Source organism: Rhinopithecus bieti, unplaced genomic scaffold, assembly GCF_001698545.2.
Source record: "Rhinopithecus bieti isolate Rb0 unplaced genomic scaffold, ASM169854v2 scaffold_13014, whole genome shotgun sequence".
In the NCBI taxonomy this organism is placed as follows: Eukaryota; Metazoa; Chordata; class Mammalia; order Primates; family Cercopithecidae; genus Rhinopithecus; species Rhinopithecus bieti.
Genome location: NW_016807364.1, coordinates 1,010,743 through 1,028,081, shown reverse-complemented (window position 1 = coordinate 1,028,081; position 17,339 = coordinate 1,010,743). Strand labels below are relative to the sequence as shown.

The following is a 17,339-nucleotide window of genomic DNA, read 5'->3' as shown; positions in this document are numbered from 1 at the left end:
TATGCTTGGGGAGGTATATATGCAAAGTGAGAAATAGACAAGGATTCCTATCCTAATTGAAGAAATTGAATTTTAATCCTGGAAGGAGCATGAAGACTAATGGCTTTCCTTTTTTCCTTTTCTTTTTGCTTTAGTCAACAGTTTTTTAGAAAGATTGATGCAGAGCTGCTCGGGGCATGGGGTGGGGTGGGGTGGGGTGGGAAAGGTGAGGATGGAAGGGTCCTGTGAGGCCCTCTAGCATCTTCTCAGTATGAGTGGATTCAGCCAGTGTCTTCTTAGCCCCCTCCAGTTCCTTCCATACCTTTCCACTCCTTTGCTCAAAAGCCAAGTGCTGGTGTTATGAAATTTAAGAAAAGCTATTTCATTTCAAACTCTTGGTTGAAAGCTCTCATTGGGATCACAACATATTTTGGTTCTTTGGGATACTTTTTGCCATTAATAAGAGGTATGAAAATACTGTTTTATCTATTGTTTTCTTTTGCTATATAGTAGAATCAATTTCTTCAATTATTTCCTGAATACACTCCTGTAAAAGATTTCTTCTTCATATCTGTGTAATTGTCATAGAGTTGACAAGGATGTAGAAAATTGGAATGCTTATGCATTGTTTATAGGAATAAAAATCAGTACAGCCATTATAGAAAACAGTTCCTCAAAACAGAAACAAAACATTATAGAAAACATGTTCCTCAAAAAACTGAAAATAGAATTACTGTGCGATTCACCAAACCCACTTCTGGGTATATATCCAAAATAATTCAAAGCAGGGTCTAAAAGAGATATTTGCACACCCATATTCTTTATACCATTATTTACAATAGCCAAGGAGTGCAAACAACCCAAGTATCCATCAGCAGATGAGTGGATTGAGAAAGTGTGGTGTGTAATTACAGTGGAATATCATGCAGATGTAATGAAGGAAATCCTATCACATGTTACCGTATGGCTAACCCTCAAGGACATCATGCTAGGCAAAATAAGTCTCAAAAGGACAAGTACTGTGAGTCAAAGCATATGACGTATCAAAATCATAGCAACAAAGTAGAAAAGCAGTTGTCAAAGCCTAGGGTAGGGGAAATTAGTATTTAATGGTATAGAGTTTCCATTTTGCGAGAGGGAGAATTCTAGAGATCTGTTGTACAATGATGTGAAAATACGTAACACTGCTGAACTATATACTTAGAAGTGGTTAAGATGGTAAAATTTAATATTGTATTTTTTACCACAATTAAAAAAAAAGTCAGTGTCCATACTTGTTGCTGTTTATTTGTGTGAAAATGATTCCTCATCTTTGTGAATGTCCTATATTCTAACACTAGGATTCTTAGCTTGATTTTGCCAGTTTTATTTTATGTCCTAATTGATCAGCATATCAGGTAATCACAAGTAACACAAAGATACAAGTTGCTTTGCTCTGCTTAAGAAACTGAAGTGATTGGAGGTGTTTGTTTGTTTGTTTAATTTGTTGAATACTTCTGCAATTCCTGTTGTGCCAGATGGCTTCATCTTTTTTATACATGGCTGGAGAAGCCACTTGTAGGTGAGGTCTTGAGTGTAGATTATCTGCTTCGCACTGAGGTAAAATGACGGGTCAATAGGGATTGCTTTCTTTTACAAGTTTTATAGTAGATTTTACACCTGCACGTCAATTATCAAATTAGTCAACTGACTCCAGAAATTCAAATAAAATGCACGTGAAGGAGAGACAAAAAGGTATGTCATTTTCTTGGTGCTATTCAACTTCTTAAGAGCAGAAGCACCCATTTTTTAATATGAGCAGTTTACAGCTCTCATGGTTAAATGGTTTATAGGATTCTTTGTAACAAAAGGCGGTCTAATTACCAAGGCGGAGAGAATAATATGCCCAAGTTATTTACAATGTGTGACTTACTTAAATTATGATCCTGTTAACTATACAAAAATGACAGAAAGCAGAAACATCAGAGCAAATTAAACATTTTGGCTTTTCATTAATGATCTTGAATATAGGAGGTGTGCACAAGGTTAATTTTTTTTTTCCTTTAAACATCACATGAGGCCTGCCCTCAGAGTGAACCTGCAGTTTCAGATTCTATGCATTGGCTTCTAAACAGAAAAAAATGACAGTGTTTTTTCTTTTCCACTAGGCCACACTAGAATGTTTAGTTTGTCAGTAAATCACTTTGTAAGGTTTCTAATGCCCGTCTAAATCAATTTAAGGTGTGATTTCTTTCCTTGTGATTTCTGTTTTCTGAGTTACTAGTTGATTTTAATTGTTCTTATTTGCAGGCTTTAAATGTTGATGAACTGTGTTATTTATAGCACTGTTTGGTGGCACTGACCTTTGTAGGGAGTTTGCATATGAATCCCAGGACTTTCATTTAGTGGGGAAGTGGGATGGGTGAGGCTTGTTGGGGAGACGCCTTGGTTATAAGTGAAACAGATGAGTATGCAAAAGGAGCTGGAAAAATTAGGTTTCACGAGCCAGTTTGCAGGAGACAATGCAGAACTTTACTAGATTAGAGCTATTATTTATTATAAGAATATTATACTCACAGCTGGACATGGTGGCTCACGCCTGTAATCCCAGCACTTTGGGAGGCCGAGTGGGCAGATCACAAGGTCAAGAGATTGAGACCATCCTGTCCAACATGGTAAAACCCCGTCTCTACTAAAAATACAAAAAAAATTAGTCAGGCGTGGTGGTGTGCACCTGTAATCCCAGCTACTCGGGAAACTGAGACAGGAGAATCACGTGAACCCGGGAGGTGGAGGAGACAGTGAGCCAAGATCGCACCACTGCACTCCAACCTAGCAACAGAGCAAGACTCCGTCTCAAAAAAAAAAAAAAAAAAAAAAAAAAAAAAAAAAAATTACACTCACTAAAAATATAACAATACTTTCTTTATTAAAAAACAGTTATAGTGGTAGACTTTATTTATTTTATTTATTTATTTTTTGAGATGGAGTCTTGCACTGTCACCTGGGCTGGAGTGCAGTGGTGTGATCTCGGCTCACTGCAACTTCTACCTCCCGGGATCATGCGATTCTCCTGTCTCAGCCTCCCAAGTAGCTGGGATTACAGGTGCACACCACCATGCCTGGCTAATTTTTTACATTTTTAGTAGAGACAGGGTTTCATTATTCGGCCAGGCTGGTCTTGAACTGCTGACCTTGTGATCCGCTCGCCTCAGCCTCCCAAAGTGCTGGGATTACAGGCATGAGCCACCATGCCTGGCCATAGTAGACTTTAATATGCCTTTAGCAGAAATTGACAGAATCAGTAACAAAAGAAAGCATATGTAAAATATTAATAACTCGATCAACAACCATGACTTAATGAGAGTATTTGGAATTCTTTTTTTTATCCAACAATGAGAGAATGTATATTCTTTTGAAGTACTTAGTGACACTTACAAAAACTGACAGAGACTAAGTCACAAAGAAAATCTCTATACATTTCAAAAATTGGACACTGTGCGTAGTCTGAATTCTCCAAACAAGATACAGTAAGAGTAGGTTTTAGCCTTCCCAAATCTAACAACATGGAGATTTGAAAATACTATTCTTTATAACTGTTATTGTTGTGGAATACAATTCATCATATAAGATAAAGTAGACCCTATTAAAGTGTACGATTCAGGGGTTTTCAGTCTGTTCACAGAGTTGTGCAGCCATCAACACTGTCTAATTTCAGGGCATTTTCATCACCCCCAAAAAGAACTCTGTGCCCATCAGCAGTCACTTCCCGTTCACTTCTTCCTCCAACCCTGGTAACCACTAGCCTATGTTCTGTCTCTTACAGATTTGCCTTGTGACATAATAAATATGAATATATTGGTTTCTGCCCCTGATGCCTGGCACAGAGCTCCTAAAACCCTTGCAATTTTCTGAGCAATAGGGATGCTAAGTTTATCTTTAATTCTAATATTTGGTCTTTGATCCTGGTTCCTGACACAGAGCTCCCCCATCTCCATTCCTGAGTGACAGGACTATCTGTTGTTCTAATGAGGCGACTCTTGGTGGGCTCCTGAATGGGGATGGCCACCAGAAAGACCAAGCCATGGTTAGAAGGTTGGAGCTTTCAGCCCCACCTGCCAGCCTTAGGGAGGGGAGAGGAGCTGGAGATTAAGTTCATAATCAATCATGCCGACGTGATGAAGCCTCCATAAAAATTCCTAAAGCATGGGGCTCTGAGAGCTTCTGGGTTGGTGAACATGGAAAGGTGCTGGGATGGTGGTGTGCTTGGAGAGGGCATGGAAGTTCTGTGCCTCTTTCCCATAGCTTGTCCAATGCCTCACTTCCATTTGGCTGTTCCTGAGTTGTATCCTTTATAGTAAATGGGTAAATGTAAGTAAAGTGTTTCCCCTAGTTCTGTCAACCATCCTAGCAAATAATTGAACCTGAAGAGAGCTTTCTATTTACCAGAACTTCCTATTTATAGCCAGTTGTTCAGAAGTACAAGAAGCTACCTGGGCTTTCACTTGGCATCTGAAATAGGGACATTCTTGTAGGACTGAGCCCTTTACCTGTGGGAACTGACACTAACTCTGATTAGTGTCATAATTGAATTGAAAATATTGTAGGACACCAGCTGGTGTTCACCAAGGATTGGAGAATTGCTTGGTGTAAGGGAAAAAAACCCACACATCTGGTGTCAGAAGTGAAGTATTGGAAGTAGTAGAATAGAAAGAAAGAGTTGCTGGCTGGGTGCGGTGGCTCACGCCTGTAATCCTAGCACTTTGGGAGCCGAGGCGGATGGATTACCTGTGGTTGGGAGTTCAAAACCAGCCTGGGCAGCATGGTGAAACCTTGTCTCTACTAAAAATACAAAAAATTAGCCAGATGTGGTGGCGGGTGCCTGTAATCCCAGCTACTCTGGAGACTGAGGCAGGAGAATCGCTTGAACCCGGGAGGCAGAGGTTACGGTGAGCCGACATCACGCCACTGCACTCCAGCCTGGGCTACAGAGTGAGAATCTGTCAGAAAGAGAGAGAGAGAGAGAAAGAGATTCTTCATGCCTCTTCTGGACATTTCATATAAATAGAAACATGCAGTATATGGCCTTTGGTGTCTGGCTTCTTTTCCTTAACATGTTTTCAGGAGTCATCAATGCAGTAGCATGTGTCAGTACTGCCTTCCTTTTTATGGCTCAGTAATACTCCGTTGTATGGTTATACTACATTTTGTTTATCCATTCATCCACTGATGGACATTTGGGATGATTCTACCTTTTGGCTATTATGGATAATGTTGCTATGAACATTCATTTACAAGTCTTTATGTGAGCATTTTTTATAACTCTTCAGTGAAAGAAGAAATCATAATGAAAATGACAAACTATTTAGAAGTTAATAGGAATGAGAATACTTCACATAAGAAACCAGAAGTCTGGCCATAGCAGTTCTCAGAGAACAAATCATAGTCTTAAAGACATTTATAAGAAAATTAGACAAGCTTTTTGCCAGCATCACTTGCCTAAAAAAGAAAAGAAACTTAGAAGTGCTGAAAATAAATGGACTAAATATTCAAATCAATATTTGAGAAAAGAACAACTATTATAATAAGACAAAAGTCAAATATCGTAAGTAATAAGTCCAGAAATTATAGAAAACAAGATTAAAGACAAAAACCTAATGGATTTGATAAAATAAAACTCATCTCTTTGGAAACGTTGATAAAATAGGAACACCTGGAAAGCTTACTTGAGGGTAAGAGGGAGATAGAACCAAAGGTTTATAAAATTTTTCTATGTATCGGTCTTTTAGAAATGAACTTGAAAATTACCAAAATGACTCAAAAGGAACATGTGAATAGAAAGGAACCACAGAAGAAAGTTGGTCTTTCATCTATCTGTCCATTCATGCATCCATGGAGGGTCCGTTCATTCTAACCAACCATCTAATTCTTTCTGAAAAGTAGCCAAATCTCCTTCCTCCTAAATGATATTAGGGACAGATTTTATTATTTTACTGGTAATTTGTACACCTCCAAAGCATAGAGAAAGATAGAACACATTCAGGCTTATTCTACAGACTGGTTTAACTCTTGTTACCTAAACCAGACAAGAATATGACCAAGAAAACATGAAACCATCTAACTTATCAATATAAGTGTAAACCAAGTACAGCAAAATACCAGAAGAACAATACACCGTGATATTGTAAACTTAGCCTGGGAAAGCAAGAATAGTCCAATATTAGGAAATCAGTGTAATTTGATTAGTTAATAGCATAAAAGGCCAAAATCCATATGATCATCTCCATATATGATAAATATCAGAAGCAATGGATTAGGAGAAATAAAGCTTCAGTAAAGTTAAAGAAAATGAATATTTTTTCCATCTGATAGCAGTAACCATATATATGGTATTATGGGGGGAAAGGGATACCTTTCACAATTGCATCACAATCTATAAAAATGTAAAAGTAAAATTAACAAAACATGTCTGTGAGAGAAATGATAGAAATTTACTGAAGTATACAGAAAGAGATATTGATAAATGGAGATACATTTGACTTCTGGCTGGGAGCTCAGTATTATAAGTTCTCTTCAAATTAATGTAACACTCCTGTTCAATTTCAATGAAATTCTAATAGAATTTCTTTTTACAACTTTAAAGTTTGTTTCTAAAGTTCATATAGGAGAATAAGCAAGCAAAATATCAAAGAACTATTTTAAGAAGAGAAATAATTAGAAGGAATATGCCCCACTAGATTTTAAAATATTCTATGGAGAATCCATAAAAAGATCCATGTGTACTTGAGAATTTAATATATGATAAAGGTAACTTTCAACTCAGTAAGAATAGATGGGATATTTAATATATAGTGTTGAGTCAACTGGCAATCTCTTTGGGAAAATATATATTTAGATCCCTAATTCATAACATACTACATTTCAAATCTATAAAATTCTAGAAGAAAACAAAGCAGTATATTTTTATAGTCATGGAGAAGACCTTTAAAAGCATGACAAGAAGCCCTGAAGTCTTAAAATGTTTAACAAATTCAATTTCATGAAATTATGGTGAAAGAGACCATAAACAACATGAAAATATGGAGGGCCAACTGGGAGAAAATATGTGAAACATATGTAACAGAAAAAGCATTAATATTCAAAATTTATAGAGCGCTCCCACAAATCAGGAAGGGAGAGAGTGAAATAGATCAATGTTGGAAGGATGTGAACAACCACAGAAGAAATACAAGTGACTCTTTAACATATCAAAATACTTTCAACTTCAGTTACAATCAGGGAAAAAAAATATTGAAATCAGTTTTCATGTATCAGATTGCCAAAAATGAAAATGATTGGCAGTGTCCAGCACTTGGGAAGGTGTGTCAGAAAGGATGCTCTTGGAACGTTCTTTCTAGAAATGTAGATTTGCATAAGCTATTTAGGAGGGTAACACTTATCCAAACTTAAACCATACTATTTTCGACCTAACAGTTCTGCTATACTGCGGAAATTCATCATAATGATATTTATAATAGAGGAAAGTTTGGGACAGCCTAAATGTCGCTCAGTAAGAGAACAGATTAAATAAAATTTGGAGTATTCATTATATGTAATGCCATGCAGCCATTTGAAAAGAAAAAGCTAGTTTTCCATGCTTTGACACGGACAGATGCCATATGTCAGCATAAGGGCTAACAAGCCAGGTCTGGAACTAGGTTTGTCATCTACCAGCTGGTTGACCTTGAGCAAGTTGCTTAACTTCTCTGCGCCTCAGTTTGCCCATCAGTAAAAATGGGGCTTTTTGTAGTACTTGGCTCCTAAAGGTTTTGTAGAAACTACAGAAATAATTCCTGTGTCATGCTGGGCACAGCTGGAAGCACTGAATAAGAAACAGATATAAAATATAACAAAAGCATTTACATATTTGCTCATACGTTGAAAACATTAGAGAAGGAAACCTATCACAATCCTTGTAGTAATTAACCTAGGGAGGTGTAGTGGGAGATGAAGGATTCTCACTTTTTAACTTTATACTTCTATATGGCTTTCTTAAAATGTTTAATGGTTTTCCACTTTTAAAAAATGTGCAAATGCTATTTTGTAATTTTTAAGGCCAATAAAATGCTTTTAAACAAACAATAAAAACAGGCCAGGCACCGTGGCTCATTCCTGTAATCCCAGCACCTTGGGAGGCCAAGTTAGGAGGATCACTTGAGGCCAGGAGTTCAAGACCAGCCTGGGTAACAAAGTGAGACCCCATCTCTATAAAAAGTAAAATTAGCGGGACATGGTATGGCATGCCTGTAGTCTTTATTACTTGGGAGTCTGAAGTAGGCAGATGGCTTGAGCCCAGGAGTTCAAGGCTATAGTGAGCTTCGAGCACGTCACTACACTCCAAACTGGGTGACAGTGAGATCCTGTCTCTAAAAAACAAAAACAAAATTCTGCTGCAAAGTTCTTCTAATCCATACACTCGTTGCGCTTTTAACAGTTCTGTCCATTTTCTAGCCACTAAACCAATGGATGTTTCTTATTCTGAATATAATCACTCCTCTTTGCCCTGGGTTTTGAATATAGCAGAAAATAAGCACAGTGGTGGAGAAATAGTTTAATCTCAGTTCAGCAGACCTTTTTCTCAAGAGTCCTTCGAAACTCTTCCCGTTCCTGGCAGCTTCCCCTTCATTTGTTATTCAGGTTGGGTTGAATTGGGTAAAGAAGAAAGTAGCCCAGATACTGTCTGAAGAAAACATATTTTGGATTTTAGGGAAAATGGGCTTCAGGGCACTTAGGCATTCAGCAGCATTTCTGTAGACATACTCCTACCACTCATCCCCACCCCCACCTCCCGCACCTCACCTTCTTTGAACAAGCTAAGCAAAAGAATTTCTTTTATGCCTCCCTAATTTTCACCTTCCTCCTGGCTTCCTCCCAGCCTTTTTCCTTCCTGCCTGCCTGCCCCTTAGGCTAGGCACTGGTCTCACCTCATTCAGAGTTTAAGAGGATGGTGACCCATGGTGTCAAAATTCCATCTCTTAGGGTTGAACTCCTTCTCATGTGCTTTTCTGGTTGCTGGCAGCATTAAAGGAAAAGCTGAGAATAAAGTCCCAAGAGTACTATATGCCAAATAGGTTTGTGATTAGTCTTTTGCTCCAGAGTGATTACAATGTCTCTCAATCAGTATCCTCCCCGCATCCCAGCAATTAGGTGGTGTGTAGACACCTAGGAATTCTCTGATGATTATAACCTTTTTCACTGTACTGTCACACTGTTAGTATCACCAGTAAATGACATCGTTTTTCATTACTATAGCTGCCTCCAGCCATGGAATCAGAAAGGTCATTTTAATTAAAACTAAAGAAAATACATTTTGTGTGATTTTTTTTTCCTTAGAAGAATAGGTTATTAGCTTTCTTTGTAACTCCCACTGTCTTGCTGAACTTTCAAAGAACATGGGCAGACTCTTAAAATTTTTGGCATATGGCCTCATCAGCTAGGACAGTACAGACACTTGGGAGGAGGGGGATCACTCATCCCTGTACCTGCTGTCTACTATAGGATGTCCAGTCCATAGGAACTGCATCCCAGCAAATTATCTATCAGATGCTACAGCAGAGAAGAGTGTATGATCATCATCTTCGTGCAGTTCCTATTTTGCAGGTGAAGACTTTGTTTACTTGACTTTGTTGAAGATTCGTAGCAAGCTGGGAATGGAGGAAGGAATGAGGAAGAGAGGAGTGTTGAGAGGAAGGAAGGAAGGACAGTGGACGCTTACTAGCTAAGAAGAGATGAGATATATTTGATGGTCTTCAGTGAGATGAGATGTATTTGATCCATTTTTTTTACTTGAGATAAAGTTCACATAGCATACTATTTACCATTTAAACATTTTTAAGGGTACAATTTAGTGGTTTTTAGTACATTTACAATAATGTACAACTATCAACACTGTATAACTCCAGAACATTTTCATCACTCCAAAAGAAAACCTCAAACCCATTAAGCAGTCTCTTCCTACTCCTCCCTCCCCCTCGCTCCTGGTAACCAGTAACCTGCTTTCTGCCTGTATGGATCTGCTTATTCAGGATTTTTCCTCTAAGTTGAATCATACTATATCTGGCCTCTTGTGTCTTGTTTCTTTCAGTTAACATAATGTTTTCAAGGTTCATCCGTATTGTAGCAAGCATCAGTACATCATTTCTTTTTATGGCTGAATAATATACCACCGTGAGAATATACTATGTTTTGTTTACCCATTCATCAGTCAGTGGCCACTTGGGTTGTTTCCATTCTGGCTACTATGCATAGTGCTGCTTTGAACATTTATGTTCAAGTCTTTGAACAATTGTATCCGCTCTCTTCAGTATTTACCTAAGAATGGAATCGCCAGTCATATGGTAATTCTGTGTTTAATTTTGTGAGGATCTGCCAGTTTTCTGCAATGGCTGTGTAATAACTTTAGAGCTAGGTTTAACTCACAGTGTTTCTTAAAACAAACACCAACTCATGTATCCCGCCCTTGTCTAGGCCCGGAGAGCACAAAGATGAATAAAAAGTAGCCCCCAAGAAAATGTTGGGGCCATAAGGTAGGTGGAACATACCGAGCTTAGGGGAGGGTAGTTCACACTCTGGCTCTCAGAAGAGACAACACTTGAGCTGAAAGATGGAGGTAATAGGTCACCCAAAAAGACAGACTCACAACAGTTGGCATTCTTGCAACCAAAGAGCTCATGTTGGGGGGGAAAGAGAGCTAATGGTCTGCCATTAACAGGCAGCCATCTTTTGGATAAGGCCATCGGCTAGCCAGTTTGTTGGTTTCCTAGTACTCTACCTTGCCTCCTTATGTCACAGTTCATTGTTACAGACTTAGCTTCACCTGTTAATGTGAATCCTCATTCAATATTCCTATATACTTCCTAGTGATACTCAGATCATACGCATCTTTTGCAGCAGTTTCACATCTATGTTATATTTTTGCAGGATCTTAGTACCCCAGAAGACTGTCAGGTAGGCAAAGCACACGTACTTAGTTACTTAGTAGAATACAGTCATACATCACTTGACAATGGGAATACTTTCTGAGAAACCATGTTCTGAGAAATGCATTGTTAGATGATTTCATCATTACCTGAACATCACAGAGTGTACTTACACAAACCTATATGGTAGAGCCTGCTACACACCTAGGCTATATGCTATAGCCTATTGCTTCTACAAACCCATATAGTATGTTACTGTACTGAATACTGTAGGTGATTATAACACAATGGTATTTGTGTATCTAAACATAGAAAAGGTACAGTAAAAATACAGCATTGCAATCTTATGGGACCACCATTGCATAAATGTTCCATCATTGACCAAAATGTTGTTCTGCAGTACATGTCTGTATGTTATAGTGCATAGAAGACAACCAAGACAACAGTGTTTTAAAAACAATCCCTCCGGCCAAGCAGTTGGTTAAAGGACGGTTGTTACTTTGGTTTTTAACATAATTTGCTTTCTACTTTGGCTTCAGTCTTCACGCCTCCCCAGCCTTAACCCATCCATTCTTCAGCTATTGCCATTTCCATTGATCTTTCTAAAACTTGATCATGTCAGGAACCCAATTCCCCCCCAGCTCCCCCTCAAACTCAGAATTCTTCTGTGCTTCTCCATTTCCTTCAGGGCAATTGTCCCACCCTGGCAGGAACTCTAAAGTCTTTCTGAATGGAACTGGCAGTAGTCTCCCCTTCCCTCCCCACACCCTGCGCTGTAATCAGATGGGGCTACTTGTTCCACGCATCACACTCCACATTGCCTCTTTCTGTCATAGTTGGCTCCATCCTCTTTGAAATATTGTCACCATCTCTCAGCCCTCTTAATGAACTCCTGTTGATCCTTCAGAACCTATCCTGTGTGCTTTCAGCACATTCTTCTTCTTGGTTATCACTGTTTACTTCTGTGCTTCCTCAAGAGGACTGCCTCTTTTAGGCACCCAGGTCTTTATTTTCCTTGGGTGACCCCACCATCTGTGACTGTACAGAGAACGTGTTTGAGGGCAGCACTTTATAGGGTGATCTAGATCCTTAGTGCCCAGTTCAGCTTGATCTCCTCCTACAGGAGTAGAAAGTAGCCTTTCTTTGAAAGTCAAACAATTGTGGAAATGACTCCCTGCCAGTTTCTTAGAAAACTTAGTCATGAGTGGTATTTGTGGGTATGAGAAATACTGTTTCTGAGATACTCAAGATGAGTATCAGACAGCTGCATTACAGGGGAATTCTCTGAAGATTTATTAACAAAAAGTAAGGTGGCCTTTTCCCAAATGTAGTCAAGGAGACTTGAAATCAAGATTGTTAACTCTGGTATGCATTATAGTCATAACCCATCAATGCAAATCATCTGAAATATGTAGGTCTTGCCCTTAGGCTTATGAGGCTCAGACACAAACATGTCTTGGAAAGTAAAGAGGCACAAGAAGCGGTGATATCTCACTGGCTTCTGGAAAGCTATGTCTTGGGAAATAGATGTGGCCATGGAATTCTGTGCTGCCTCAGAAATTTGCATAGTAAGATGTCTAGTTTAATTTTTCCCATACCTTTTAAAAAATATCACCTTTTTAAAAATAGCTTATACCAAATTATAAACTATTTATCCATCCAAAATCAAGCTCAAAACATCCCAAGCAAGGAGATATAATCATTTGGGCCATCTGACTTGGAAAGAAGGTGAACTTCCCTCCCTCTACCATCAGCAACATCAAGTCATACACACTTGCACACTCACACCCATGCAGACACGCACACAATTGGGCTCCAACACACAGACATTCACCAGGTAAACAACAGTTCTTTGTATTGTGAACCACCACTAGAAAGCCTTTCACTCTTACGTTCTCCAAATACTCTCTCCAATTACACACATTTTAATTTTTTTAAATTTTTGCCACATATATCTAGGGCACCCATTTATATGCATTTCTGAAAGAATTTGTTTCTTGGACAGCACACTGACTGTTAAAGAAATATCTATGTAATAGAAATAATCTCCGTGGTTTCTAGATGGGTCTTCTTCCTTTCCTTAATAGAACATTAAGGAACAGTGTCTACTCTGTTGAATTTGGGGCATATTAAATTAAGTATTAACCGATTAAATGGAATATCTAAAGTGATGCATGGGATAAAGCTTGTTAGAGAATCGTGGTCTTCTACCTTACTTCGCTGCAGTCAGTGGCATCCATCCCTGAATTCCATTCCCAATTCCTCTCTTGACTCTGGGCGATCATGGAATTGCTATGAATTATTGTTTTATCATTACCATTCTTTAAAGTGGGCATCTAAAATTCCTTGTGTCCAAAAATACAATTCTTGATCCCACCAAACACATTTCTACACCCCCACTCCCTCATTTGCCGGGTGGCCCAGACTCTGTGGCTGCCTTCCTGCTCCTCAAACCTGCCTGGCTCACTCCCACCTCCCCACTGTGGCACTGTGTATCCGCCTCTCTGAGATGTTTACCCCCAGACTTTGTGTAGCCAACTGCTGATCATTTAGGACTTGACATAAGTTCTTCCTCTTCACAGAGGCCTTCCCAGTCACTCTTGATTACACGCTTTAATTTTCTCTATTGCACCCATCTCTCTTCGATATTTTCCTATATATTGGTTGGTTGGTATTTTCCCATCTAGACTGTAAACTGCACAAGAACAGGACCTTGCTTGCCCCCCTCCGGAATAGTATCTGCCGGGCACTTAGTTGGCACTCAACAGATATTTAAATGAGTGGGTGAATGAATGAATAAAAAAATGAAACTGGCTTTAGATGTTGTTTTTTATGTGTTTAAAGGGCTCAAATATTATGTAAAATTGTAGACTTCTGACAGTTTAATTCATTTTTAATAAAAGTAAGTTTTTTCTTTCATGTGTAAAGAATACCCTTTAATAATACTTTAGGTTTGCATTATCTGGACTCTCAGCATTTTTTAATATGTAGGAGTCTTCAGTTCGAGGACTTTCTGAAAGGCTAACTTTAATAACATCAGACCTGCCATTTCCACAGGGCTTAGAATAGATTCCAAAATGCCAGAGAAAATTAAATGCAAAAAAGCTCCAGTTAATTAATGTTTCAGAATAAATTAATGCTTTAGGCCTGACTTTAACTGACAAGTATAGTGAATTTCAAAGTTAAAGCTGCCACCCTTTCCCCACGTCTGTATTTTTTGCTGTATTCAGTCATTCCAGTAATTTATATCCTTGGGGCGGGGGGAAGGAGACGTATACACATTGAATTTTAAATTAAAATAAAAAACACAATTGCAATGATTATTCTTAGGGGAATGGGTTTTAGCATTCCTCATAACTCTCTTTAGTTATGCGATAATTCCAAAACTTACAGAGTTGATAGTGGGTCCTAAATATCTTTACCTGTCCCCAAGATGCTGTAACATTCTGAAAAGAAAGGAAGCTAACATTATGTGTGTAGTATGTTCCAGGGACTATCTTAGCTTCATATATCTCAGTAAGTCAGTTATAATATTGGTATTTGCATGGGGTAGAGGAGGCACATTTTCATCTTGTCTAATTAATTTCTTATTTATTCTTGGATCTTAGACCATAGAAAAGAATTGGCAAAAACTTGTTTCACTTCTTTCTGACTTTTTCTTCTTCCTTGTCTTCCCTCTGCCACTTTCTGAACCTCAGTTTCCCTGGTTGCAAGATAAATACATCTATCTCATAAGACTATGAAATAATAAGATGATTGTGTGTATGTGTGTGTGTATGCATGTGCATGTGTGCTTGTGTTCCCAATATGGTAGCTAATACCAAAGCATTTTTTAAAACATTAGAACGTCGTTGGAGAAGCTGAGCCCTGCATCAAGGAGGGCTAAGTAAATCTCCAAGGTCTCTTTAAACCTTAAGATGCTATGAGCATATGTTCCATATGCTGAGCAATCATGAATCTTTTTAGATTTAGCATGCTTTGCCTCTAATTTACCACTCTTTATTAATTTGTCAACAAATATTTTAGTATGCAGGTCTAATTGATGTGCTACGCATTAAAGTTGTAGAGATAAAAGATAATACCTACTTATATTCTGCTTTGTTCCACAAAAGAATTTGAGGTAGAAATAAAAGGTAGGGTTCATACCTCGTCATGAGCATGGTTTTTTGTATAATACTTTAAGTATACCAAGCATGGACAGTGCAGCTGAATATGTACTGACCTACAGATACGTTCAGCAAGTCTTTTGCTTTAAATAAATTTGTATCTTTTTTGTAGTTTCCTACTTTCTTATAAAAGTCATATGGAAAGGACAAGCTTCAGCTCGTCTGGAATTCTGTTTGGTTGGGTTTTGGCTTTCAGTTAATCAAGGATTTGCTGGAGTTATGGGGCGTGTGCATGCTTCTTTTTTTGGAATTTTAGTTATGTGATATTTGCAAGTAATTCTTGGGAACAAGAGTTTCAAATACTAAATGTTCACAAGAAATAACAATATTATAAAAAGCAGATGTTAAACAGTTTTGTTTAAAAAAGGAAGATTATCTCTAATATTTATAAATGCTTGAAAGAAAACAACAAATTCCATAGTAGAATTTTTATCTTGTCTTCCTTTCTTTAGTTCAGTGATGTAAACAAAATTATATGAATCATTTACTTAACAAGGTCAAGTCTACTTTGGATTTATAGTGTCAGAATCATAAAACCCTGAAAAATGAGCTTATATCTACTAGTTATGCTAATACAAGCACAGTGAGAAGCTATTTGCCACAATCATTCCCCCATCCCAAAGTTTATAGGTTGTGTGTTTTCTTTCATCTGAATTACTCTAATATAATACGTTAATGTTTCATTTACCTTGCCAAAAATAGGCTACCCACTGCATGGAAATTCCCATTCTCCTCTGTTCTTTCTATTGTTTTGCATTAGCCCATTGGTTCTGGTATTTTTTTCCTTTATTTGGTATCGTTTGTAAGAATTATCAACTGAGTTTCATGCTTTTCTCTGCTGGAAGAAAGAGAGCTTTTTATTTTTCCTATTTGAAATCGTGATGTTGGCAAGGAAAATTCCAAAATCTCTCTGCCCATTTCTAGTAAAGCAATTTATGTGTACACGTGACTAGAGGAGAGAAAAGTGAGTTTGAGGTAGAAAGTATGAGGAAACATATTACCTGGAGACATCTGTGATAATTCATGCTGTCCAAAAATGTCATGAACCAACTCAGCAAAAGATTCCTTGTTGCTGGGGGTGTCCTGGGTGTCTGGAATTCATTTATAAGGTTTGAATAAGGAAACTTTCCATCCACACATCTCTGGATATGGAACAATCCTGTGAATTGGCATTTAGAAAGAGGGTTCATTTTGACCAAGTATGTTCAACCTGAGCCCCGTTTTTAATAAAATTGAGATGAAATAGACACATGCAAATAAAACTGTAAAATTCCTTCCCTTTCTTTCACACGAGGAAAAGAGTCTCTGAGAAGTGAAGGGACCCCTCCAAAGCCACACAGCTAGTTACTGATCTGGGAAATAAGAACTCAAATCTCATGACTCACCTCCTCCACTTTTATCTCACCATGTCCCCATTTTTTCCCTGAGTCATTTTCAGAATGTTTTACATGAGTCATAAAACTCAACCAAGGTTAAAATGGGGCCTGCTAAACCCTTATAATACTGCACAGATGAATCGTGTCAGCATTGCTTGATAATTTTATTAAGACAGGTTTAATTGGTCCTGCCTGGAAAACTGAAAAATAAAACAAAGTCACTGATTTCTCTGACTGTGCAGATCTCTTGGATGTGTTCTTTAAATTCCTCTGCTTCTGTATCTCATTGCTGAGGACATTTGCAAGAAAACATAATATTTATTGTGTTTGAGTACATCTAGTCTTGCTGCTTTTTCTTTTCCTACATCATAATTGTCTCTTTTCAGAGGTGGACAGTTAAGCAAGTTCTGCATGTACCCAAATAAACTCTGAACAGATTGATTCCCTCTGCACCCCAGTAAGGGTGTGCTCCACTGTGTTCCCTTGTCCCCAGGCCCAGAATCTTCCTAAACTGGGCCACTGAACTATGCCCATTCGTGAGCCGGAAGATTGGCATCTGCTGTACCTAGAGGGAGTTTGTTCTGTAGATGCCAGTGTGCTGCCATGAGGGTTGCTGGTTATTCACTTTCTCTGGTCTCGCTATGTGCATTCTTTGCAGATGCTTCTCCCCATCCCTGACCATACTTTCCTACCATCCCCAGGAGCACAGCCTCACCCCCAACATCCCACACCCCTGAGTGCCCAGGCAGGGTTAGGAACCTCTAGGTGTCTAATAAAGGAAGGTAAAAGCCACTAACCCACAATAGGAAGGTAGCTTTCCCTCCTTTCCCCTGTTTGGCACAAGGCATCATGGCATTTGGGGCAGGCCCCAGAATAACCTG

The 17,339-nt window shown here is 38.4% G+C and overlaps 1 protein-coding gene across 2 annotated transcripts in view; it reads left to right on the top strand.

The window, feature by feature from the left end:
• JAZF1 (JAZF zinc finger 1) overlaps positions 1-17,339 on the top strand; it is a 275,619-nt gene that overhangs the window by 41,935 nt on the left and 216,345 nt on the right. The window lies entirely within an intron of this gene.